The 26,443-nt window shown below is 38.7% G+C and overlaps 1 protein-coding gene across 8 annotated transcripts in view; it reads right to left on the bottom strand.

The window, feature by feature from the left end:
* The window catches only part of GLI3 (GLI family zinc finger 3), a 619,928-nt gene that overhangs the window by 581,594 nt on the left and 11,891 nt on the right, over positions 1 to 26,443 (bottom strand). For 2 of the 8 annotated variants that reach the window (XM_058180026.1, XM_058180025.1), the window contains exon 2: positions 21,894 to 21,967. The exons of the other annotated variants lie outside the window; for them this stretch is intronic. The gene's annotated coding sequence lies outside the window, so the exon portion shown is untranslated. The remainder of the gene's footprint in view (positions 1 to 21,893; positions 21,968 to 26,443) is intronic. 8 annotated transcript variants of the gene reach the window in all.

Genomic DNA, 26,443 nt, shown 5'->3' with positions numbered 1-26,443 from the left:
AAAATGATGTAATGATATGTTTGGACAAAAAGGTATGTCAGACTGGTGTATTTTAGGGCATCCGGAGGCTGCAGTTAGTCCAGAATGCAGCTGTGCGAGTAGTAACGGGAGCCGCGCGTGGCTCCCATGTAACACCACTGCTCCGTAGTCTGCACTGGCTTCCTGTGGTCTTTCGGGTGCACTTCAAGATTTTGGTTACCACCTTTAAAGTCCTCCATGGCTTAGGACCCGGGCTGTTACCCTATGCCTCCCACCGACCCGTACGCTCTCACAGAGAGGGTCTCCTCAGGGTGCCGTCCGCCAAACAATGTCGGCTGGCGGCCCCCAGGAGTAGGGCCTTCTCTGTGGGAGCATCGATGCTCTGGAATGAACTCCCCCCTGGCCTACGTCAAGTGCCTGATCTTCGGACCTTCCGTCGTGAGCTAAAAACATATTTTATTTATTCAAGCGGGACTGGCATAATAGTTTGATTTTAAATTGGGGTTTTATTAATATTTTAAATATTTTAAATTTTAATTTTAATTATCAGCCGTTTTCGTAATTTTGCTATATTTTAATTCATTTTTAACTGTACATATTCTGTATTTTATTTTTGGCTGTACACCGCCCTGAGTCCTTCGGGAGAAGGGCGGTATAAAAATTTAATAAATAATAATAATAATAATCTAAAGAAGCTTCTCATCTGCTACTGTTCCTCTTTGGTAATTTGGCATTTCTGAGAGTTCTCTTGATCCAGTTATCTAGTTTTTGTATTGCGTTAATGTTCACTGGATTTATTTATTTTTTTGTCTTCTAATAGTTCTTTTGTTTTTTGTAAATACTGTGATCTTTTTTTTTTTTTTTTTTTTTTTTAATTTGCATTTATATCCCGTGGTTTGGCCTTTATCTGTGGGAATGATGATAATAGTCTGGTCCTTTTGTAAGTTTCTGAGAACTGCTTTGTCCTCAGTTGTGACAGGATTCTGTTTCTGTCTTGTTCTTGTCTGTGGAGTGATGGTTTGTCTGATATTTTCTTAGACTTCGGTGGGAGGCCGAATAGTTTTAAATGCTCCTTACACAGCTGCAAAGAATTCCAGCTGACTGGCATCATCTGTGCTACAGTTAAGTCCCTTCTAAAGAATCTTTTTTTCTGCAGTGGATAGTGGATGGCTGGACATGCTGACTACCCATTCAGGCTTTGGTGCTTCTTTGGTTCTAGAATTGAGTTTGAGGAGTTTGCTTTGCAGCTTAGTATTTCTTTTTCTGGCATGTCTCTAGAAAATTCTTAGGATGGTAGTGGCCAGTCTCTCCAGGTGCTCTGATGTGGTAGTCTGTTCCAACTACTCCTTGAGGTTCATTTTCTTGAGCTAATTTCCATCCAGATGAACAGTTGATTGGAGGTTTGTATCTAACACTGGTAGGTAGGGCATGCTGTCATAGGTATTCTTATAGGAAGAAAACTTGCTCCTTCGTGGAAGTGTGCCTACATGGAATTGCAATGGAAACTGTGACTATCCTAGACCAAGCCAAGTCCAAAAACGGCAGGGAATTTCTAGAAGCCTGACACTCTGACAAATTATTAATTCATGGAGATGAAGTAGAGACAGGAGTGAAAGCTATAAGGAATTTTGATGGTGAGCAATTAAGCCATATTAGGATTCACCACAATGTAGAGAAGGGTAAATGAACAAGGTTGAATAATGTTCTAGATTTTAAGAACTTTGATTTCAAAAAATTAAGAGAAAAAGATTGAAAGGATAACATGAATGGAAATCTAGATCACGTACCTGGCTCCTTGCTGCGTGACTACAGCCCTACCTGAGCTACTAGAGGTGCTGGCTGGCGTGGCGGTTGAGATTCCCAGACTTTTGGTCTTGGGGGATTTCAATTTGCCATCGGCCGGCTTGTCGTCAAGGGTGGTTCAGGAGTTCCAGGCCTCCATGACGGCCTTGGACCTGATTCAAGTAACTGATGGCCCTACACACATCGGGGGAGGCGCGCTAGACCTGATTTTTATCTCTGGTCAGTGGGTAAATGATCTGGATTTAGGAGATATAGTGAAGGAACCGGTATCATGGTCAGATCATTTTTTTCTTCGCCTAGACTTTCGGACCGCCGCTCACCACCGCAGGGAGACGGAGCCAATGCATTGGTTCCGTCCCAGGCGCCTGATGGATCCGGAGAGGTTCCTGACGGAGCTTGAGCCATTTCCTGAGGATCTTACCCACGGCACGACTGAAGAACTGGTTGCAGCCTGGGAACGGGCCGCGGCTGGGGCTTTGGACCGTGTCGTGCCTTTGCGGCCTCTGACCCGGCGTAGATCTCACTTGGCTCCCTGGTTTTCCGAGGAGCTGAGAGAGATAAACGCCAGAGAAGACGCCTAGAGAGTACTTGGAGGTCTAGCCGTTCCGAGGCTGATCGGACACTAGTGAGGTCTTTTACTAGGACCTACCTAGTGGCAATGAGGGAGGCGAAGCGTTCCTACGTTTCTACCCTCATTGCATCGGCAGATAACTGCCCGGCCGCCTTGTTTCGGGTGACCCGTTCCCTCCTTCATCAAGAGGGACGGGATGACCCCTTACAGGGACGAGCTGAGGAGTTTAACGGTTATCTATATGATAAAATCGTTCAACTTTGGGATAGTTTGGACCAAGATTGCGATGATCCAGCCGAGATGACAGAGACACGTCTTGTTGAGGTTATTTGGGATGAGTTTGATTCTGTGGCTCTCGAGGATGTGGACAGGTTGCTGGGGAGGTTACATGCAACTACATGTTTACTGGACCCGTGTCCTTCCTGGTTAGTGCTGGCTGCTCAGGAAGTGACACGAGGCTGGCTCCAGGGGATTATAAATGCTTCTTTGATGGAAGGGGTTTTCCCCGCCGCCTTGAAAGAGGCGGTGGTGAGACCTCTCCTCAAGAAGCCTTCCCTGGACCCAGCTATTTTGGGAAATTATCGTCCAGTCTCCAACCTTCGCTTTGTGGCGAAGGTTGTAGAGAGTGTGGTTGCATGGCAGCTCCCCCGGCACCTGGATGAAGCTGTCTATCTAGATCCATTCCAGTCCGGCTTCCGACCCGGTTATAGCACGGAGACGGCTTTGGTCGCGTTGGTGGATGACCTCTGGAGGGCCAGGGCCAGGGGTTGCTCCTCTGCCTTGGTCCTATTAGATCTCTCAGCGGTTTTGATACCATCGACCATGGTATCCTGCTGCGCCGGTTGGAGGGATTGGGAGTGGGGGGCACCGTTTATTGGTGGTTCTCCTCCTATCTCTCTGACCGGTCGCAGACGGTGTTGACAGGGGGGCAGAGGTCGTCCTCGAGGCGCCTCACTTGTGGGGTGCCTCAGGAGTTGATTCTCTCGCCTACCCTGTTCAACATCTATATGAAGCCACTGGGTGAGGTCAACAGTGGTTTCGGGGTGAGTTATCATCTGTACGCTGATGATACTCAGCTGTACTTTTCCACCCCGGACCACCCCAACGAAGCGGTCGAAGTGCTGTTCCGGTGCCTGGAAGCTGTACGGGTCTGGATGGGGAGAAACAGACTCAAGCTCAATCCCTCCAAGACGGAGTGGCTGTGGATGCCGGCATCCCGGTACAGTCAGCTGCATCCGCAGCTGACTGTGTGGGGCGAGTTAGTGGCCCCAAAGGAGGTGGTTCGCAACTTGGGCGTCCTCATGGATGGACGGCTGTCCTTCGATGAACATCTGGCGGCCATCTCCAGGAGGGCCTTTTACCAAGTTCGCTTGGTCCACCAGTTGCGTCCCTTCCTTGACCGGGATGCCTTATGCACGGTCACTCACGCTCTGGTTACGTCTAGGCTGGATTATTGCAATGCTCTCTACATGGGGCTGCCCTTGAGGTGCACCCGGAGGCTACAGTTAGTCCAGAATGCAGCTGCGCGAGTAGTAACGGGAGCCGCTCGTGGCTCCCACGTGACATCACTGCTCCGTAGTCTGCACTGGCTTCCTATGGTTTTTCGGGTGCGCTTCAAGATTTTGGTTACCATCTTTAAAGCGCTCCATGGCTTAGGACCCGGGTACTTACGAGACCGCCTGCTGTTACCCTTTGCCTCCCACCGACCTGTACGCTCTCACATAGAGGGTCTCCTCAGGGTGCCGTCCGCCAAACAGTGTCGGCTGGCGGCCCCCAGGAGTAGGGCCTTCTCTGTGGGGGCAGTGACGCTCTGGAACGAACTTCCCCCTGGCCTGCGTCAAGTGCCTGATCTTCGGACCTTCCGTCGTGAGCTCAAAACATATTTATTTATTCAAGCGGACTGGCATAATTAGTGTTGAATTTTAATTGGGTTTTCTTAATATTTTAAAATTTTAAATCTAAATTTTTTAATTATCAGCCTTTATAATCTGCTATGTTTTAAATGTTGTCTTAATTGTATATATTCTGTTTTTTATTTTTGGCTGTACACCGCCCTGAGTCCTTCGGGAGAAGGGCGGTATAAAAATTTAATAAATAAATAAATAAATAGAGGCAAAAACAGTTCCAAACGCTTGGGAAACTCTGAAAAAATGAAATAATAAATGACCAATCAAAAACAATACCACAGAGAGAAAAAACAAGATGAGACTAGCATGGTTGCTAAGGGACAAAAGAGACAAGTATAAAAAAGGGGAAAAGGAGCTTGTAACTAGAGTAGAATACCAGCAAAGAATACCAGCCTAAAACTGCAAGGAAGGAGTCAGGAAGCTTAAGATTCAGGGTGAACTAAAATATGCAACATATGGCAAGGAAAAAAATCTTTCAATCTGTAAGGAGCAATAAAAAATATCAAGGAAATGGTTGGTCTACTAGTAAGAAAAGATGGCAAGATGACAGACAGCAAGGAGAAAGCAGAACCTCTTAATTCTTTTTCTGCATTTGTCTTTATGCAAAGGAAAAAAATAGGCAAACCTGTCAAAAACAGCACTGAGGGAAACAGAAGTGAAATAAAAGTTAAGTCACCTCAAAAAGTGAGATGGGTGGTAAATAAAATTTAATAATAAATAAAAATAACTAAGGAATGGTTAGAGGATACTTAGCTGGTCTGAATTAATTCAAATCTCCTTGTCTGTACACCCCAGAAGAAACTGACATATGCAATTTCACAAACCATGGAATGAAATCTTTTGAGAGCTCCTGGAACATGGGAGATACTGCCAGAGGACAGGAAAAGAACTGATGTAGTTCCAATTCTTAATAGGGGTGAAAGATGGATCCAGGAGACTGTAGACCAATCTACTTGATATCTGATTAATACCTCAGAAAATCCTGAAAAGATAAGCAAGCTTCAATTTATGAACATTTAGAAGGAATAAAGTGGTTACTAGAAGCCAGCATGAGTTTGTTAAGAACAAATCATGCCAAACAAGTCTTATTGCCTTCTTTGATAAAATGAATAAATTAGTAAACCAAGGAGATGCTCTGGATATAGTATACTTAGTTTTTAATAAGTATTTAATAAAGTACTAATTCTTGGTAAGAAAAGGTAGTACCATTATCAAATGAACACAGTTGACTAATCAACTGCACCCAGCATGTAATCTTAAATGTAATTATATCTATGTGGAGTGAAGTATGAAGTGGGTTTCTCAAGGTTCTTTCTTGGGCCCAATATTCTTCAACATTTTCATAAATGATCTAGATGAGGAGGTTGAAGGGGCACTCATCAAATTGGGGGAACACACAAAACTGGTGGAAATTGCTAATACTTCAGAAGGTAGGCTCAAGATTCAGAAGAAACTTCACAGACTAGAGCATTGAACCCTATTTAATAAGATGCAGTTCAGTCTAGAGAAAAGTTAAGTTCCTGCATTAGGCAGGAAAATTCAGATGTCCAGTAACTAGTACACTTAGTGCCTATAAGAGGGATCTAGGTGTCCTGGTGGGCCAATGCCTAAGTATAAATCAGCAGCATGCTGCAACTGCCAAAAAAAAAAAAATACAGTCTTTGGCTGCATCAACAGATGAAGAGCATTAAGATCAAGAAGACTGCTCTATTGATATAGCCATATCTGGAATACTGCATCCAGTTCTGGTCACAATATAAAAAAGACACTGAGACCTTTTAAAAAGTGCAAAGAAGAGCACCAAAGATAATAAGGGATCTGCAAGCTAAATCCTATGAATAACAGCTAAATAACTAGGTATATTTAGCTTAACAAAGAGAAGATCAACAGGAGACATGACACCAATCTTCCAACTTAAAGAGCTGCTACAGGAAAGAGGAAGTAAATTTATTTATTTTTTTAAATAAATTTTTATTACATTTTTTCAACATTAAAAAACAAATTTTCACTTCTTACAGCATTTCCATATCGGTATCAATATCATCCATAACATTCAAATTTACATAAGTTCTATTTCTATGGTTCATTATCCTATATTAGAGTCATTTGAATTGTAGTAATATTTACACATAGATACAATGCAATCCTATTATCATCAATATTATTTAGTTCTTATACAATAGTTTTATTCCTGTTCTCTAGCCATATATACCATCTACTCCAAACTTGGTAGTACTCCGAGTCTTCTCTCTCTTTCAATTCCATCGTCAATTTATCTATCTCTGCACATTCATATACCTTTCTTACTATCATTGTCTCTGAAGGGATATTAGTCTGTTTCTAATTTTGTGCAAAAATGATTCTGGTTGCCGTTAATATGTGTAATATTATATATTGGAGCTTTTTTGCCATTTTCCCATCTAAAATACCCAATAAGAATAGTTTTGGCTTCAAATCAATCTTTTGTTCAGTAATTTCTTCCAACCACTCCCTTATTTTATGTCAATACTTTCTGCCTTTTGAGCAGGTCCACATGTGACAGAAAGTTCCCTGTTTACATTTATATCTCCAGCATTCAGGTGAACAGTTTGGAAACATTTTGGCCATTCTCACTGGGGGCAAATGCCAACAATAAAACATCTTATAGAGGTTCTCCTTGTAGGCTGCTGACATCGTTGGTGTATAATTTTTCTCCATAATTTATCCCAATGGTCAATTCAATACTATTGTACTATTCAATACATTGTCTCCTATACAGTTTCTTCTTCCATTTTGAATCTTAGGAAGAAATTGTATGCTTTTATAATCATTTTTCTCCTGTCCCTAGCAGTATTTTATCCAATTCCAATTGTCTTCCATAAATGTCATACTGTTCTAAATCTTTTTTATACCTTGTCCTAATTTGATGGTAGGACCACTAATCAATCTTTATTCCTTCATTCCTTAGTTCCTGATCAGATTTTAATTCTCCTCGTTCATCCAATAATTCTATGTATCTCACTACCTTATTTAGGTTTAATACATTTGGATAAACCATAGCCTCCATTGTTGATATCAAAACTGTAATTTTCATATAATGATTTTTCCTAATTTTTTCCCAGATGCTTATCAAGGCATTCCTCACTAAGTGTCTCTGAAAATATGCATGGGCTTTGTTTTTCCACTCCCAGAGGAATGCATGCCAGCCGAGTTGGAGATTGTGGCCCTCTAATGTTAACACCCTTTAACCTCTGGAGAGAGGTTAAAGGAATTGAGAGAGTATACACTTTCTTCTCTAAGATATACAATACATATTCTAGAATTGATTATATTTTTCTTTCTAAAGATTTGTTGAACAATGTGGATAAGGTAGACGTGGGAATTTTTAAAGATTCTGATCATGCAGAAGTTATGGTGGACTTAGATTTTAATTTTGAGAAAAAAAGAAGCTATTGGAGATATGACGAGAAATTGTATAAAAATGAAAAGGATAAAAAATGGATACTTAAAAAATTGGAGGAAAGTTGGAGATTAAATGATAACGGGGAGGTTAAATTTGAAATTGTTTGGGATGCGATGAAAGCGGTGTTTAGAGGGGAGAGTATCAAATTATCAAGTAGGAAATATAAAAATTATAAAATTAAAATGGAAAGAGATAAAAATCAGATTAAAGAATTGGAAAATCAATTTTGCTTACTAAAGAAAAAAATTCTTCAGGAGCTTAATATGTTAAGAAATAAAATGATAGAAGAAGATACAGAGTTAGTAAAAGAAATTTGAGATTTTAAATAGGAATTTTTGAATTTAGTAATAGAAATTCTAAATTATTGGCAAAGATGGCGAAAGATAAAAGAGAGAAGAGAGAAATTGGAGTTTTGATAGATGATAGAGGTATAAGATGTTATAAAAAATTAGAGAAATGTGAAGTGGTTAGAAACTTTTTTCAGAATCTATATTCAAAGAAACCAATTAATCGGGGAAAATTGCAAAGCTATTTAGAAAAGTATGTGGTGAAAATTGATCAAACATATAAGGAATTGATGGAAGAAGATATAACACAAGATGAGATTAATGGAATAATACAAAAATTAAAATTAGGGAAAGCTCCAGGTGAGGATGGATTACCTGTTGAGTTTTATAAAGAATTTAAAGAATTAATAATACCAAGACTGCAAAAATTATTCAATGGAATATTACATGGTGGGAAGTACCTTCGTCATGGAATAGAACGGTGATATCCCTAATTCCTAAACCAGATAAAGATTTAGAAAGGATTGAGTCCTATCGGCCCATTTCTTTAATTAATCAGGATGCAAAGATATTTACTGCTATTATAAGTAATAGATTAAATAGATTTATAGATAGATATATAAGTTATAATCAAGTAGGTTTTGTGAAGGGTAGATACATGAGTGATATTGTTAGAAGAGTATTAAATATTATAGATGTAGCTGAATATAATGGTGATAAAATTGGTATAGTATCATTGGATATTTTTAAAGCTTTTGATTCTGTACAATGGGAAACTATTAAAGTAATTGTGGAGGCTTTAGGCTTTGGTAATAAGTTTATACATGTTATTTCAAAATTGTACCAAAAGAGCAGTGCAAGAGTGAAGGTGAATGGAATATTAACTGAAGAGATAAAATTAGAAGCTGGTACGAGACAAGGATGTCCCTGTCCCCAACATTATTTTTATTGGCTATGGAAATATTGACAAAATGATAGAAAAGATGAAGAATTAGAAGGATATAAGGGTATAAGATAAATTTGTATGGATGATACTTTAATTATTTTGAAAATGTAGAGAAAGATCTGAAAAGATATATAAGCATTTGATAGAATTTGAGGAAATGACAGGATTGAAAGTAAATTGGTCAAAGTCAGAATTATTGATGGATAGTAATGGTAATGAGTCTGAGAATATGCAAGAGCAATTTGGGATAAGGATTAAAACACATTGAAATATTTGGGTATAGTGCTTTCACTTAAGGTTAAAGAATTGAAAAACTTAATTATGATGTGGTGATTAACGAAATTGAGAAGAAGATAGATAAATATAAAATTTTAAAGTTGTCTTGGTTTGGTAGAATTGCAATGTGTAAGATGATGTTGCTGCCTAAGTTCAACTTCTTATTCGAGATGCTACCACTAAATTTGACAGAGAAAGATATTGAAGGATATCAGAAAAACTGGATAAATTTTGTAATGGTGGCAAAAGACCTAGATTAGTGAAGAAAATGTGGTATCAAAATCAAAAGGAAGGTGGATTAGGAATCCCCAAATTATTTAATTATTATTGTGCGTATGGTATCCGGATAGTGGTAAAAATATTAAAGGTGAAGATAACTATTGGAGAGACTTAGAGTTAAAGGATATAGAAATTTGGATCAAGGTGGTTTTAGATAAAGCAAATTTAAAATGTGTAAGTAGAAGTTATTGGTTAAAGGATTAAGTAAAATGTGGAATAAATTTGTTAAAATTTTAATTCGGATATAATCTTTTGGGGAGACAATTGGAATTTGGCCAATTAAAAATAATATAAACGAATGAAGTGATTAAAGAGGAAAATATAGAAATTATTAGAGATTGGATAAAAGTTATGGAAATGAAAGGAGGAATAAAGAAATTATTGAAAAATTAGGGTTAAGTTGGTTTGAAAAATACAGATAGAAAAATGGACAAAAAACTAAGGAAAATTATTCGATAAATAGATGTGAAACTGAATTTGAATATTTAGTATCTCGGATTATGAAAGATGAAATTGGGCTAAAGGGACTCGTTAGTAGGGTTTATAAGATTATAAATTCTGATGAAAAATTACAAAGAGTGATGAGGACAAATTGGGAAAAAGATCTTAATATTGAAATACCAGAGTCAGATTGGAATGTGAATTGGAAGAGTAGAATTATGAGAACTTTATCTATAAGGATTAAAGAGCACAATTATAAAGTTGTTTGAAATGGTATTTGACTCCAGTAAGATTGTCACAAATGGATAAAAAAATCAGTAAAAAATGTTGGAGATGTGAGATGGAATTGGGGACTTATGAACATATGTGGTATAATTGTGATAAGGTTAAAAAGTTTTGGCAACAATTGGAGAAAATGATATTTGAAATGATGGGGAAAGTAATAACATTGAGAGTGGAAACTATATTATTGTTGGTAATTAAGGAAATAGAATTAACAAAATATGAAAAAGAACTGATTAGAATTATGATTATAATAGGTAGAATTATAATAGCTAGATATTGGAAACTAGATGTGATTTTTAGAATAGAAGAGTGGAATTCTGAAATGTGGAAATTAGCTCTAAATGATAAAATGACATGTGATATTAAAATTAGAAGTGGTGTGTATAAAGAAGATATTTTTTGGAAGACTTGGAAACCATTTGTGGACTTTGCACTTGGAACATTGGACGCTTCAGTACCTGTACCTCGAGAACGTGGATTTTGGCAATCATGAGGATATATCCGAAGACCCAAATCTTCCTTTTATGTATAGCACAAGGGTGTAATAATGTATTTTCTTTTTGTTTGTTTGTTGCAAAAATTAAAAACAAAAAAACAAAAACACCCTTTTATTGTTCAACTGAATCCAATCTTTAAGCCATGTTACAGTTGCCACATGATAATAGAGTTCCCAATCCAGGGCGCCAAAACCCCTTTATTTCTAGAGTCTTGTAGAAGTTTGAGTCTTATTCAGGCTTTTTTCCCCAAACAAATAAATTTTGTTATTATTTTATTTAATTGTTAGTTAGATTCTTAATTAATATTTTAGTTTTTTTCTTTATTTATTTTGAGCCCTGTTACTTGGCCAAATTCTTCTATTTCCCGTAATAATATGGTTCCTGTTTCTAGAGGATCTTCTATAATAAAGACCAAATCATCTGCAAATGCTTGAATTTTGTATTCTTCCTTTTTAATTCTCAATCCTTTTATTTCCCGTTTTTGGCTAATTTGTATCAATAATGTTTCTAACAATAACATAAATAGAAGGAGGGACAGGGGCATCTCTGTCTCACCCCTTTAGATATACTAAATTCCTCTTGTTGTTTCCCCATTTAGTATTATTTTTGCCGATTGGTTGGAGTAAATTGCCCTAATCATTCCCGCGAATTTTCCCCAAAATTCATGATACTCAATTGGTTAAGAAAATTCCAATTTAGATTATCGAAGGCTTTTTGGACATCTACGAATATCAGTGCAGCTTATTTTTCCAGATGAGCCTCATAATATTCCAATATATTCCTTATAATTTATGGATTATTTCTTATGTGTCTGTTGGGTAAAAACCCATTTTGGTCAGAGGGAATAATTTCAGTTAATATTTTTTTGACTCTTTCGGCCATTATTGTCACAAATATTTTATAATCAGCATTTAACAGTGAGATTGGCCTATAGTTTTTTATAGTTGTTTGTCTGTATTATCTTTTGGGATGAGTGTTATAAGCGCCTCTGTCCAGGGGGAGGGGAGATATGACACCAGTTTTCCAACTTAAAGAGCTGCTATAGGAAAGAAGAAGTAAATTTATTTTTCATAGCACCTGGGAGCAGAAAAAGAAGCAATGAATGGAACATCTCAGAGAGACATCCAATTTAGAAATAAGGAGGAATTTCCTGATAGTGAGAACTAGTAAGCAATGGAACAGTTTACGTCCTGTAGTTGTGGATATCTGGAGGTTTTCAAAATAAGACTGTAAAACCATTTATCCACATCAAATCAGGACTTCTAGCTTGGGCTGAGAGTTGGACTAGAAAACCCCCAAAGTACCTTCCAACTCTATGATTCTTTGGTAACAGAAATATAAACAAAATTAAATGCAGTGGGGCATCTTTCATTATTTCTGCTCATAATTTTATACTGTACATCCAACTCACATGAACTCCCCTTTTACTCTGTGAATAGCCTAGTAAATTGATGGCACTGATTTCAAAAAGCTGAACAGCATCAGGATTTGCATGGGAAACCCAAACTATATAATAGTGTTGTGGGTCAGGGCTCAGATATTGATTCTGAGGGTGAAGAAGCTGGTCTAGCCAAACCTGTGGAATGTCAGTCTCAGAAGACACAAAGCCAAGAATCACTTGAGACTCATCATTTCTACTGGAGAAACTTCTTCACCTTCAGAATCAGTATCCAAAGTCCTGGGCCATGACAAATAGACTGAAGTCAATAAAAACATTATAGAAGGCTACAAAGAAAACTACATAGATGTTCCATAAAGTCATTCAAAGACATATCCAATTGTTTATTTTAATCTTTCTACAGAATACTGTAAGTTACAATAATTTTGCACAAACGCTTTTGTTTAGAAAGGTCTGTTAAATTCAATATATGTGGGATATTATTTTTGACAATCTCTTGAAAAAGCTGCCATCCTTTGATGGTATTTAGACTCTTCTCTGTAAATATAGTTTTCCTGCTGAAGTATTATCTTGTAAGACTGCTTTTGAACCTATCTATCCTGGATAAAAGCATTTTCGATGTGTCTGAAAGCATTTTTGCACAGCTCAAACAGGTAAATTCTGATGGCCTACATTGAATCCAAAATATTTTTGGAGCATAGTTAAAAATCCTTGCAATCAGCTTTAAAGCTTGATAAAATATGCTGATGATACTCAACTTTACATCTCCACATCTGGTGACCTGAGTTACTACCCCTCATAATGCCTTAACATTGCAGCGACCTAGATAGGGTACAATAAGCAAGACCAAGTGACTTTGAGTGCATGGGGCTTCAATATCCTGGTCTTTGACATCTTTAGTTCTGGACAGGGTCGCACTATCCATTCAGACTGTTATATTGTGAATAGAATAGAATAGAATAGCATTTTTATTGGCCAAGTGTGATTGGACACACAAGGAATTTGTCTTGGTGCATATGCTCTCAGTGCACATAAAAGAAAAGATACGTTCATCAAGGTACAACATTTACAACACAATTGATGGTCAATATATCAATATAAATCATAAGGATTGCCAGCAACAAGTTATAGTCATACAGTCATAAATGGAAAGAGATTGGTGATGGGAACTATGAGACGATTAATAGTAGTGCAGATTCAGTAAATAGTTTGACAGTGTTGATGGAATTATTTGTTTAGCAGAGTGATGGCCTTCGGGGAAAAACTGTTCTTGTGTCTAGTTGTTCTGGTGTGCAGTGCTCTATAGCGTCGTTTTGAGGGTAGGAGTTGAAACAGTTTATGTCCAGGATGCGAGGGGTCTGTAAATATTTTCACAGCCTTCTTCTTGATTCGTGCAGTATACAGGTCCTCAATGGAAGGCAGGTTGGTAGCAATTATTTTTTCTGCAGTTCTAATTATCCTCTGAAGTCTGTATTTTTCTTGTTGGGTTGCAGAACCGAACCAGACAGTTATAGAGGTGCAAATGACAGACTCAATAATTCCTCTGTAGAACTGAATCAGCAGCTCTTGGGCAGTTTGAGCTTACTGAGTTGGCGCAGAAAGAACATTCTTTGTTGTCCTTTTTTAGTGATGTTTTTGATGTTAGCTGTCCATTTTAGATCTTGCGATATGATAGAACCTAGAAATTTGAAGGTTTCTACTGTTGATACTGTGTTGTCTAGTATTGTGAGAGGTGGAAGTATGGAAGGATTTCTCCAATAAGTCTACCACCATTTCTATGGTTTTGAGTGTGTTCAGTTCCAGATTGTTTTGGTTGCACCACAAGGCTACTCGTTCGACCTCTCGTCTATATACGGATTCGTCATTGTCTCGAATGAGACCAATCACTGTTGTGTCATCTGCGAACTTCAGTAGCTTAACAGATGGATCATTGGAGATGCAGTCATTGGTATACAGAGAGAAGAGAAGTGGGGAGAGCACACAGCCTTGGGGGGGCCCTGTGCTAATTGTACAGGTATTTGATGTGATCTTGCTTAGCTTCACCTGCTGCTTCCTGTTTGTTAGGAAGCTTGTGATCCACTTACAAGTCTGTTCCGGTACCTGCAGCTTAGTTAGAAGAATGTCTGGAATGATGGTATTGAATGCTGAACTAAAGTCTACAAAAAGGACCCTTGCATAGGTCTTTGGAGACTCAAGATGCTGTAGGATGTAGTGCAGAGCCATATTAACAGCATCATCTGTTGATCTGTTTGCTCGGTATGCAAATTGCAAGGGGTCTAACAGCGGATCTGTGATGGTTTTCAAGTAGGAAAGCACTAGCCTTTCAAAGGTTTTCATGACTACAGATGTTAGAGCAACTGGTCTGTAGTCATTCAGTTCCTTGATGGTGGGCTTCTTCGGCACTGGGATGATGGTAGAGCATTTGAAGCAAGAAGTAACATAACACATCTCTAGTGATTTATTGAAAATATGGGTGAAGATGGGAGCCAATTGGTCAGCACAGACTTTTAAGCAAGAAGGAGTTATCTTGTCTGGGCCTGGAGCTTTTCCTGGCTTTTGTCTGTGAAATAGGTCCTGCACTTCTTTTTCTGTGATCACTAGGGGTTGTGAACCCAATGAAATGGGGTCAGTTGTAGGAGGCTTGGCTGTTGTTGGTGTGTCTGAGATGGGGGGTTGTGGAGATAGGTGGCTGTAGTTTCCTTTCAAACCTGCAGTAAAACTCATTCAGGTCATCTGCCAGTTGTTGATTACCTTCAGCCCGGGAAGGTGGTTTGCCATAGCCGGTGATATTTTTTTTTTTTTTTGTGGGTTCAGGTCCCGGCAATGTGTAGGCAGGACTCTGGATAGCAGGTAATTTACTTTATTAACCTTAACATAGCTAACAGCAGTGACAAATACAAACGAACAAAAAACTCTCTCCCTCTCTGTTGATAGCCCTTTTATACCGGCTGTCAACTGGCTTAGCCAATCAACACAGAGAACTATTATCCTCGTTCTCCACTAGGGGAACAGACCCCGGGGTGGGGGAGGAAAGAACTACATCACTTCCCACCACATTCGCGCAGACGTAGTTTCGAAGATACGCTGGGCAACGCCTGATTCGGCTAGAACATCGGGGCCCTGAAGCCTGCAACAACTTGTTTATTTGTGGTTTCTCGCCCTGTGCTGGATTATCACTAGGTCTCTCGTCTATTGGATAGTCAGAACTTTTGGGGCTCTTCCCGCCGGTGGCAGGTAAGTGTCCTGTTTCACGTTCCTCTGCTTCTCGGAGTTCAGCTGGGTTTGGGTTGCTCATGGCCTCGCTATTCGGTTTTATTGGCGTTCCCTCTCCCTCGTTATCATCACTTTGTTGTTGTGTTGCAACAAGCCATCTCATCCTGAGTTGATCCCTATGGTGCCTCCAAAACCGGCCCTGACCTATATCTACCCTATACGTACATGGCCCGGTTATTTCAACTATTTTTCCAGATATCCATAATGGTTGCCCCACACAGTTCCTGGCCTAAACCGTGTCTTTTAATTGAAATGGCTTGTGCATGCTGATTGAATCTAATAGTTTGCTAGGGGCATACTGGGGATGCAGCCGGTCTAGTGTGATTCTTAGTTTCCGGCCCATTAGAATCTCGGCTGGACTCTTGTTAGTGGTCGGGCATGGCGTGGTATGCTGCACTAACAAATATTTATTTATTTATTTATTTATTTATTTATTTATTTATTTATTTATTTATTTATTTATTTATTATTTAAATTTTTATACCGCCCTTCTCCCGAAGGACTCAGGGCGGTTCACAGCCAGATAAAATAAACAATAATATTACAATATAAATACTATTAAAATACAATTAAAAGACTTATACTCATCAACCCTTTCCTGCACCAACCAATTTCCTGGGCCCAGTCTCTGTAATGCTTCTTTTGCGGACCTAACGGCTCGTTCCGCCAATCCGTTACTAGATGGATGGAACGGGGCAATCAAACAATGTCTAATTCCCAGCCTAGCCAAGAATGTTTCAAATAAGATGGCCGTAAATTGGGGCCCATTATCTGACACTAGTATGTCAGGTAACCCATGCTTGGCAAATATTCTCCGGGAGGTTTTAATTATGACCTCTGCTGTGGTAGAGTGCATAATAACTACCTCCACCCACTTCGAATAACCATCAGCCAACACTAAGAACATCTGCATAGGTCCTGCCAAATCAATATGCAGTCAAGACCAGGGGCCCTTGGGGTCCTCCCATTCCCTCAGTTGGTCTTTGGATGGCATAGATCTAGTTTCTTGGCACTTTTGACAGGTTGAGACCCATTGGGTGATATCCCTGTCAAGATGGGGCCACCACATATAAAAGCGGCCCACAGCCTTCATCATAACAATTCCAGGATGGCCCTGATGTAATGTAGTCAGCACCGATTTCCTCAGAGGGAGAGGAACCACCACCCAATGACCCTATAAGAGGCATCCCCGTTGAGCTGATAGCTCCATTTGCCTCGTTGCCTACAGCTGCAACTCCAGCTTGAAGGGACCCCATGGCCACCCCCTGTTGACTCAGCCCAGGACTTGGGAAATTACATTATCTCAAGCTGAAAAACGGGCAATGTCCGCAGCTGATACTGGGAATGGCGAGTCATCTATCAACAAGACTTGGGAGGCTGGTGCACGGTCTGTCAGCAATGTTGGCAGTGGGCAACGGCTCAACGCGTCGGCATGGGCCAGATATTTCCCGGGCCGGTGGCTTAAAGTGTACGAGTATGCAGACAGGAATATTGTCCAACAAGTCATCCGCGGCGACAGAATCGGCAGGGTTTGTCGATCACTAGATAGGATCCCTAGAAGAGGCTTGTGGTCAGTAATTAACTCAAAAGATCATCCATATAGATAGTCGTGGAATTTCTTCACGCCGAACAGAGCCAAAGCCTCCTTATCCAATTGGGAGTAGTTCCTTTCAGCCGGAGCCAATGTACGGGAGAAAAACGCCACTGGAACTTCCCTTCCATTCATCAGTTGGTGACTCAGGACGGCGCCGACCCCATATGGGGAGGCATCACATGCCAGCAATAAGGGCAATCGATCACAATATTGGGCTAATACAGAGTTAGAGACAAGAAGAAGTTTGACGGCTATAAATGCTGCAGCCTCTTTAGTACCCCACTTCCAGGGGGCCCCACTGTCCAGAAGCCGGTGCAACGGCTCAGCCACCGATGCCTTGTGTGGCAGGAATACCGCATAAAAGTTCAAAAGCCCCAAGAAAGCTTGGAGTTCCGCCTTATTTCAAGGGGAGGGTGCGCTTCGTCTAAAGCATCTTGGAATGTCAGCTCTGGTTTGGCTATCAGTCGCCTCTTAAGGCGTTCGTCTCGCACTCCACTAATTAATCTGTTAAGGAGATAGTCATCAAGGTCCACGAATTCACAATGACGGGCTGTTTTCCTCAGGGTGGCCACATATTGATTAATAGATTCTCCCTCAGCCTGATCCCTATGGTAGAAATGCTTACGATGGGCAATTCTAGATGGAGCTGGGGCATAATGTTTTTGTAACTTCTTCATGAAGTCTTCCCAGAGTGAATTGACTGAGGGGCCATGAGCGTCATGGCAGTTTCAAAATTTCTGGCCTACAGAAACTCAGGAAATAGGCTCTCTTGCGCTCATTAGATAAATTTGTATAGTCATTAGCAATGAGAAAACACTCGAATCTCACTACATAAGCCTCCCAAGGGAGCAAAATTCTGTGAGGAGCCATTTCCCGCCAAATCAGCCTTGATTCTCTAACCTGTTTGTCAGCCCTCGCAATTCCGTTGTTTATTAATTCACCTCAGATTAGCATCTCCTCCTTCGTCGCCAGTGTTATATTGTGGGTTCAGGTGCCGGCAAGGTGTAGGCAGGACTCTGGATAGCAGGTAATTTAATTTATTAACCTTAACATAGCTAACAGCAGTGACAAATACAAATGAACAAAAAACTCTCTCCGTCTCTGTTGACACCCTTTTATACCGGCTGTCAACTGGCTTAGCCAATCAACAAAGAGAAGTACTATCCTCGTTCTCCACTAGGGGAACAGACCCTGGGGGGGAAGAACTTAGAACACTACACAGACCAGTTCACAACTTAAAGGTCCTCCTGGACTCAAACTCATTCAGGTCATCTGCCAGTTGTTGATTACCTTCAGCCTGGGAAGGAGGTTTGCCATAGACGGTGATATTTTTAAGAGTTTTCCACATGTTTGCTGGTTCATTTGCTGAAAACTGATTCTTTAGCTTTTCAGAGTAGCTTTTTTTTGCTGTTCTGATCTCCCTTGTTAGTGCATTTCTGGCCCAATTGTACAGCATTTTATCACCTTTTCTGTAGGCTTCCTCTTTGGAATGTCGTAGCTGCTTAAGTTTAGGTGTAAACCAAGGTTTGTTGTTACTGTATATTCGCAAGTTCCTCGTAGGTACACATAGGTCTTCACAGAAGCTGACATATGATGTTACAGTATCTGTGAGTTCATCCAGGTCTGCAGAGGTATCTTTAAAAATATTCCAATCAGTGCAGTCAAAACATGCCTGTAGCTTTAATTTTGATTCCTCCGTCCAGGTCTTTACTGATTTAATTATTGGTTTTGTGGCTTTAAGTCTTTGCCTGTAAGCAGGTACAAGGTGAATCATGCAATGATCAGAGTGTCCTACAGCTGCACGTGGTAAAGACCGATAAGCCATCTACAACGTGCTTTACATGGGACTAACCTTGAAATGCATTTGGAAGTTTCAACCAGTACAAAGTATGGCAGCACAAACAGCCTTTGGGGCCTGAAGAAGGGCCCATACTACAGCACTGCTTCATGAATGATACTGGCTGCCAATCTGGTTCTAGGTACAGTTAAGGTGTTAGTTAAGACCTTTAAAGCCCTCCATGGCATGGGTCTAGTTTATTTTATGAACTGTCTTGTCCCACTACAAGCTACTCATGCCAGAAGAGGAGGCCTGCTGAAAGCCCTTCACTTAAAAAACCCTAGCTACTGGAATCCAGAATAAAAGTCTTGTCTGCTTTGATACAGTCCTATAAAACATCTTGCCCCCAGGGCAATGTTTGCCCCACCCTCCTATCCTTCCGCAAAAGCCTGAAAACCTGGCTCTGCCAGTTGGTCTGGGGAACCAATAGGGGAATACCCCACTGGAAGTGGCTCCTGGGCTAATTAACTGACCCACCTCCCCCCTGCGTTTCCTGGTCTCCTTCTGACCATCTTTTAATTCATATGATTGTAGATCCATTGTTTCTTTTTGTTGTTTCATTGCTTTGCTAAGTTTACATTTTTAATCATTTTTTTCTGTTTTATTATTGTAAGCCACCCAGGAATAGCCCCACAGCAAGATATGCAGCAAATCAATTAAAACAGATAAACAAATAAATAAATATTGCTTCTATATAACATCCACCTATTTTAACCATGAGGCAGGAACTCAATCCCATCATTTTTCCATCCCTTTGATGGGTTTTTTTAAAAAAAAAAAATTGGCATACAAAGATGAATATCAGATGCAGTGATAATCATTTAGGCCATATTATTCCACATTTATGATATATTTTTCACTTGTGGATAATGCCATGACAGGATCAGATTAGACCACCAACAGTATAGTATACTATTTGTGCTTAGATCCTGTATTTCTATCGTAGCAATCTAGAAAATATAACACGCTAGCTGCCTTCTATATTTACAAAAAAAAAAAAAACTATAAATTTATGGTTTTTAAGACAGCAGCAGCAGACTGAATATGTTTGAAATACCGAACCTTTTTCAGGATATAAAAACATTCCACATAAAAAATTCACTCTGACTGAAAGTTTTACTGACTAATAGGTCATCCAGACAATGTTTCTGATGATGTACAACTCAAGCAGGAATAAAAGAGCACAATTCATAGAGCAGCTAAGTTCTTCTTGAGACAGACTGAACGGATAGGGAAAAAGAGCAGTGAGGACTATGGAGAATGTGAATAAATTTGGTTTAAAACAACAGTGTTCAAAACCTAGAAAAATCAGAAACAATAAGTTCCAGAACATTTCAGTTCCAGAACTGTACATTTTGCATTTTCCATGTTTGAAGCCTTCTGGCATATGGGTTTCAGGAGTGCAGAAAAATGTGAACAAGCAGCATGAACTCCAAGGCTATAAATATAAATCTAATCTCTTTATTGAACAGTGAGCTTTCAATGTCTAAAATTCTAAGCATTTTGCTTTCTCTCAAACTGAAATAATTTGCTGCATTGGGGACCATATTGTTTTTGCTTTTTTTAACTAAATACAGTCATTCAAATTCCTATCCCTCTTTCTATTTGATGCTGCCTAAATTGTATTCTATTCATTAATAAGTGGCTTGCATCCACTGAGAAGAGCTGTCTGAAATAACAATGCCACGGCATTCATCATCATTACATCAGCAGTAGGGAAAGTTTATGCTGATTACTATCAGCATCCAGAGTGCCCTGATCAGTGTGCAAGCAAACATAGGACACTTAATTTTTTCAGAAATGGCTCTAGGTATTTGAGGTGTTCATATGCACCACTTTGATCTGCGCTACTGGAAACACTCTTTGGGGAGATGCCTCAACAAAGTGAGAGGGGGGGGGATACAAAGGTTAGCATGTAGTACAATCAGAAAATTACAATTTCTTTCAAGCATAAAAAGCTCTTTATCAGCTGTATTATAATTTGATACTTTATTTCTTGGGAATATGAAGGATAAAAAAGCTGTGTATCTCAGTCAAATCCACTCAACATATACACAGGATAATATAACACAGAAACAATATTATACTTAGATTTATTAAACTTTACACGTATTATGCTTAACACCTAATGCTCTTGGAAATGTTTAACAATGATTTGTACAGAACTGTAGCAATACAATTTGCTACAGAACTAAAGGTATGATCCAATACTTGATGTTTCCTCCTTGGTGCTTAAACTTAATGTTCTAATGAAAATCTTCTCCCTTCCTAAAGAAAATATATTTTCTCACATTGTGAATATATGCAAATATACATATAATACACAGTCAATACTGTATTTATCAGTTCTGACACATGAGTAAGAGACAGAATAAAATAATGCATTAGTTGTTGGCATATTTAAAAAAAACTAAAATGCACTATGCTGAATTTACTGAGAAAAAATGCTTTTCTATAGGTAATTTTTGTTTAGCAACAACTGGGACTAACAATTAAGTTGTTAAGTGAAGCAGTTGTTAAATGAAACCTTGCCTGTGGTTATTTACTTTCTTCAGCTTTCTTTTGCTTTATAGACCTGAAAAGATCATAAATGCAAGGAATGATTGCAAAATGTTAAATCACTGTTATAACTACAAGCAATTGTTAAATGAGTCAGCTGCTAAACAATACTACCTGTGTTGCTATATGTATATCACACACGGAGAAACTAAAGTCCTTGGAAAGAGCAACATTGGACAACAGGTTTGACCACAGTAAGAACTAAATACAAAACTTCACTTTTTACTCTTCTGATTCACTATTTAGAATGTGTCTTTTATTGTACTCATAATAAATAAATTTTGGGACATGTTTCTGACCCCAGTCAGCTGCGCCACATGTTTTATTTTGAAGGGATGCTTACTGTATTATTTTGCAAGGTGGCAATGGCATTGGTTTACACAACAACATGCCAGGAACTCTGTTCTCACCAGGAAAGAAGAAGCATGGTGTTAGTTCCAATTTTAGTATATGTTCTGCCAAAGCAAGCATAAGGAAGCATGGTGGAATAGTAGCAAAGAAAATGCAAGTCCACTTACAAAATGCAAGTCCAATTTAGGCAAAATGTTCTCTCAAGTCAGTCCTGAGAACGATGAAAGAAAAGGAAGCAGACCTAAATGTAGAAGAAACCAAAGAAAACATAAAGAAAACCTGACATAGAGAATAGTCAAGAAAAGAGTAATACAAAAATCATAATGAATAACCCTTTATTCTAGAGAAGCAAACAAATATGAGATACCTAACAAACTATTGATCTTCTGGGCCAATATCATCTATTACATATGATTACGACTTCCCAAATTTCAGGCAGAGCCTGAATTCTCTTGTCTGAGAATTGATATGGTGAACTAGGAAAAGAAAAATTCCTTGTAGTAAATAGATGAATAAATCTTATCACTGAGCTATGAACCAAAGTACATTAAAACTCATGACAATTTCTTATCTTTCAGTTTTACAGGATGTCATAATTTCAAGAATCTTATGACGATTAAAGGTAGAATTCCATTCTAATATTTCATATGCTAGATCTTTCTCCCATGATATTCTTTATATGTATTCCTTGATGGAAAACATTTCAAATCCATAAAAATAAAACACAGGGATCTACTTCAAACAAATATTCAAATGGAATGGTAAATTATGTAGTATATATAATAAATATTTGTAAATAAATAAAATTCTATCAATGACTTGCCAGGATTAATGAAGGATCCCATGGTACACATGCCTATGATCCTAAATACATACTGCAACTGCTAGCTCTATGCTGATGATATGATTTTATTATCGTACTCACATGTACAGTTACATAAGCTATTAAGAAGAGTCAGCTCTTATTGCCAGGACAACTCCCTAACCATTAGTAAATCTGAATCAAAAATCATGGTGTTTGGAAAACATCATCAGGGACATAGATGGCAATTAGAGAGTGAAACAATTGAACAGGTTAACACTTTTGTATATTGATGTGTAACTTTTTCCAAGATTGGATCTTGGGTTTGCCATCATCAACAGCGTACACTTAGAGCAAAAATTCCTTTGAATTTACTGCTTAAACTAAAGAATCATAATTACCCAGGGTTCCTAATTAATTAAAGTGTATAAAGCTAAAGTTACCCTATGCTCTTGTATGGAGCAGAAGTTATACTCAACCACAGTTGAGTTATACTCAATCACTAGAACAAACCTAGGCCCAGCATTTGATATGTATTTTGCATGTAGATCTACAAACATCTGCTGTGGCAGTTAGAGCTGAATTGGGAATTCATACAATTCATGCACTATCCAGAATTAGAGCATATAACTATTGGCACAAAGTCAATGAAATGGAGACTGATAGATCCCAAAAGTACCGTATATACTCGAATATAAGCCGATCCGAGTATAAGCCGAGGTCCCCAATTTTACCCCAAAAAACTGGGGTAAACTGGGGACTCGAGTATAAGCCGAGGGTGGGAAATGAGGCACCTACCGGTCGGCGAAACCCTCCCTCCCTCGGCCGAGAAGGCTGGCGGCTCCCCCGCCCCGCCCTCTCACTGCACCGGCAGGGCTTCGCTAAAGCAAAGCCCGCCAAGTTCGCTACCGGCCGGTATAATGTGAAAAAAAGAAAAAAAAAAAAAACTCGAGTATAAGCCGTATATACTCGAGTATAAGCCGAGGGGACGTTTTTCAGCACAAAAAACGTGCTGAAAAACTCGGCTTATACTCGAGTATATACGGTATACCTACTAGAGCAAATAAAATCACAATCACAAATCTCCTGGATCGCCAAACTAACAAATTTTATAAGAAGCTGTAACCTTCCTGTCTCCTGCATAACAGGGGAACAATTTAAAAAAAGAGCTGCCCGAGAATTAAGGATATAGAAGCACAAAATGACATAGCTATCCTTAGTAAGGTGGGTAACTTGAAATGGCTGAGCAAATACAAACATATTTTTCAAATAGACAGCTATTTGAAGTTACAACTGCCAAAACATCTAAGGGAGATATTTATGTGAGCGAGATTCAAACAGCTCAACACAATGGTCAGATATGGGAGATTCCATTCTATACCCTACAATGAACATCTCTGCATTTACGGAGTGTCAGAAATAGAAGACCTGACTCACATCCTATTTGACTGTACAAGAGGGTAAGAGACAGGTACCTTGGTCTATATACCAAACGAATGACCTGTTGGGATCCCCATATCAAAACAACTTACCTTATGTGCGGCCAGAATTTGAAAATATCATTTAACACAGCACAGTGCTTAAGCAAAATGGTTCAGCTAAGATCTGCATATGTGAGACTGACTGGGGTAGATTGCAGGGGTGACACCAAAATATAATTCTATCCTATTTTATCTATATCTTAAATTATTGTATTCTTTTCCAATTTCGAAGGGACACAGTGGCTCAGTGACTAAGACACTGAGCTTGTCAATTGAAAGGTCGGCAGTTCAGCAGTTCAAATCCCTAGTACTGTGTAATGGGATGAGCTCCCGTTACTTGTCCCAGCTTCTGCCAACCTAGCAGTTTGAAAGTACATAAAAAATGCAAATAGAAAAATAGGGACAACCTTTGGTGGGAAGGCAACAGTGTTCTGTATGCCTTTGGCATTTAGTCATGCCAGCCACATGACCATGGAGACATCTTTGGACAGCGCTGGCTCTTCAGCTTTGAAACGGAGATAAACACCATCCCCTAGAGTCGGGAATGACTAGCACATATGTGCGAGGGGAACCTTTACCTTTACTCCAATTTCATTTTAGACTGTATTTTATTCCCATTTCATTTTAAATTTTTAAATAAAATTCCTAATTTTAGATATCACATATTACAACTATGACTACAAAAAAGCCTGACTTTATATAGTATGTAAAATTACTCTTACATGCTAGTTTGAAAAACAGTTTCAAACCTGCTTTAATCATGAAGTGTATGTTTCACGTGATAACTTTTCCCAAACACTCAATTTCTGGAGCAACTGAAATGGTGAACTGAAGATAGCTCCACAAAAATGGAGCAGATGACTGCAGCTAACAAGAAGTAACTGATGATAGATGAGTAGATTGAGCCACTGACACACTCCGGAGAAAGAGAAGACATGAGAAGGCTGCACTCCTTTTGGCTGCTTATCATGAGAAGACTGTAGAGCAGCTGATTCCAGAAGGTGGAAGTACTGTGGGAATCTGCCATTCTTGCTCCAGTCACAGTCAGAGTCTTCAAAGGACACTATGTTTACACTCGTTTGTAACCACCTTACTTTAAGGAAATTAGACACCTTCAAAAATATTAAGGCTGGAAATATCAGGTGGCTGCCTTTAATCCTCAATATAAGAAAATGAAATTGTATCTTTCTAGATACAGTTCTATATCTGTATCTTGAATTCTTTATATAAAAATTCAAAATAAATCACAAAATCAAGATAAAGTTTTGACTACATGAAGTTTTAAACAGGTTAAGTGCCCTGAAAACATTGGAATACTTTATTTTGAATAATAAGACTTTGAAATTAATTGTACAGAATTAATGCCTTTTTCTAGGGAAGAAAAATTATTTCAGTTTGGAGACATAGAAATATAGGCAATGGTGTTCAGAAGTATTTTAAACAATAGCAATATGACCGCAAATCAACAGTGATAGCTATGTTGTGTGATAAATTCCCTGTTCCCAGAAGATGCTATAACAGGAAAAAAAATTAGAATAAAATTTATCTGACATGATTCTGGACAGCTAGCTCATGATTTTATCACTTGATACACACAAAAAAGATAAGTCTCTAAAAATTAAGAAGAAAATAAAAATGTTAATTCAAGAGGGTAATTGGAATAATTTCTTCTATGTCACGGCCCAGACTGAAGACTCCAGCTAGCTTATGTAATGTCAGTCTCAGAAAGGGCACATGAAGCTAATCAAACATAGACATGACCTGAGCAGCTGGAAAAGTCACAGGAAAATGGAATACCTTCCAGCCCATTGACCCAATGAGCATAGTGGAGAGCAGAACAGTGAAAGTCTATTAGGCTCTTTGCCAGGCAAAGAAGTAAACCTAGAAACTAGAAGTAGGACTCCTACTGGATTTATAAGAAACTTGTTAAAATTTTGAAGAAATTTGAGACAAGGGATAATAATCATTTAAATCGGTTAAAGAGCAATATTGTTTCTGTAAAAGGAAGGAACATAAAGTTGATTTATTTTACCAGGTTTAAAATGGGATGTGTTGTAATGGGAGTGGGTAATTTACTGGGATATAGACAGGAAAAAGTATTGTGTATTGGATTTGTTTTCACTAAACTTTACACTTAAGTGTTGCGATATCAAATAATGAGCCTTATAGTTCTTATACTTTAACAAATGTGATTATTTTCAGGCTATGTTTGGATTTTTCACTAACCCCAGATTAGAAAATGTTGTTTATTTAATAACTCAACTCTTAACTATAGGCAGTACTTAAGTGTTAAGTATTTTATATCTGTTAACTAAAAGTGGGTATAATTAGGAGTTCTTGGTTGTTAGCTTGCAGGCATTTTGTTGTCTAACTAGATAAGATCTTCATTGCTAGAAAAGAAGTTGGGTTTGTTCTTGGTTTGTATATAATAGCT

Source organism: Ahaetulla prasina, chromosome 4 (genome assembly GCF_028640845.1).
Source record: "Ahaetulla prasina isolate Xishuangbanna chromosome 4, ASM2864084v1, whole genome shotgun sequence".
NCBI lineage: Eukaryota > Metazoa > Chordata > Lepidosauria > Squamata > Colubridae > Ahaetulla > Ahaetulla prasina.
Note: the sequence above shows the minus strand (reverse complement) of the source record. Positions and strands in the feature narration are given on the sequence as shown.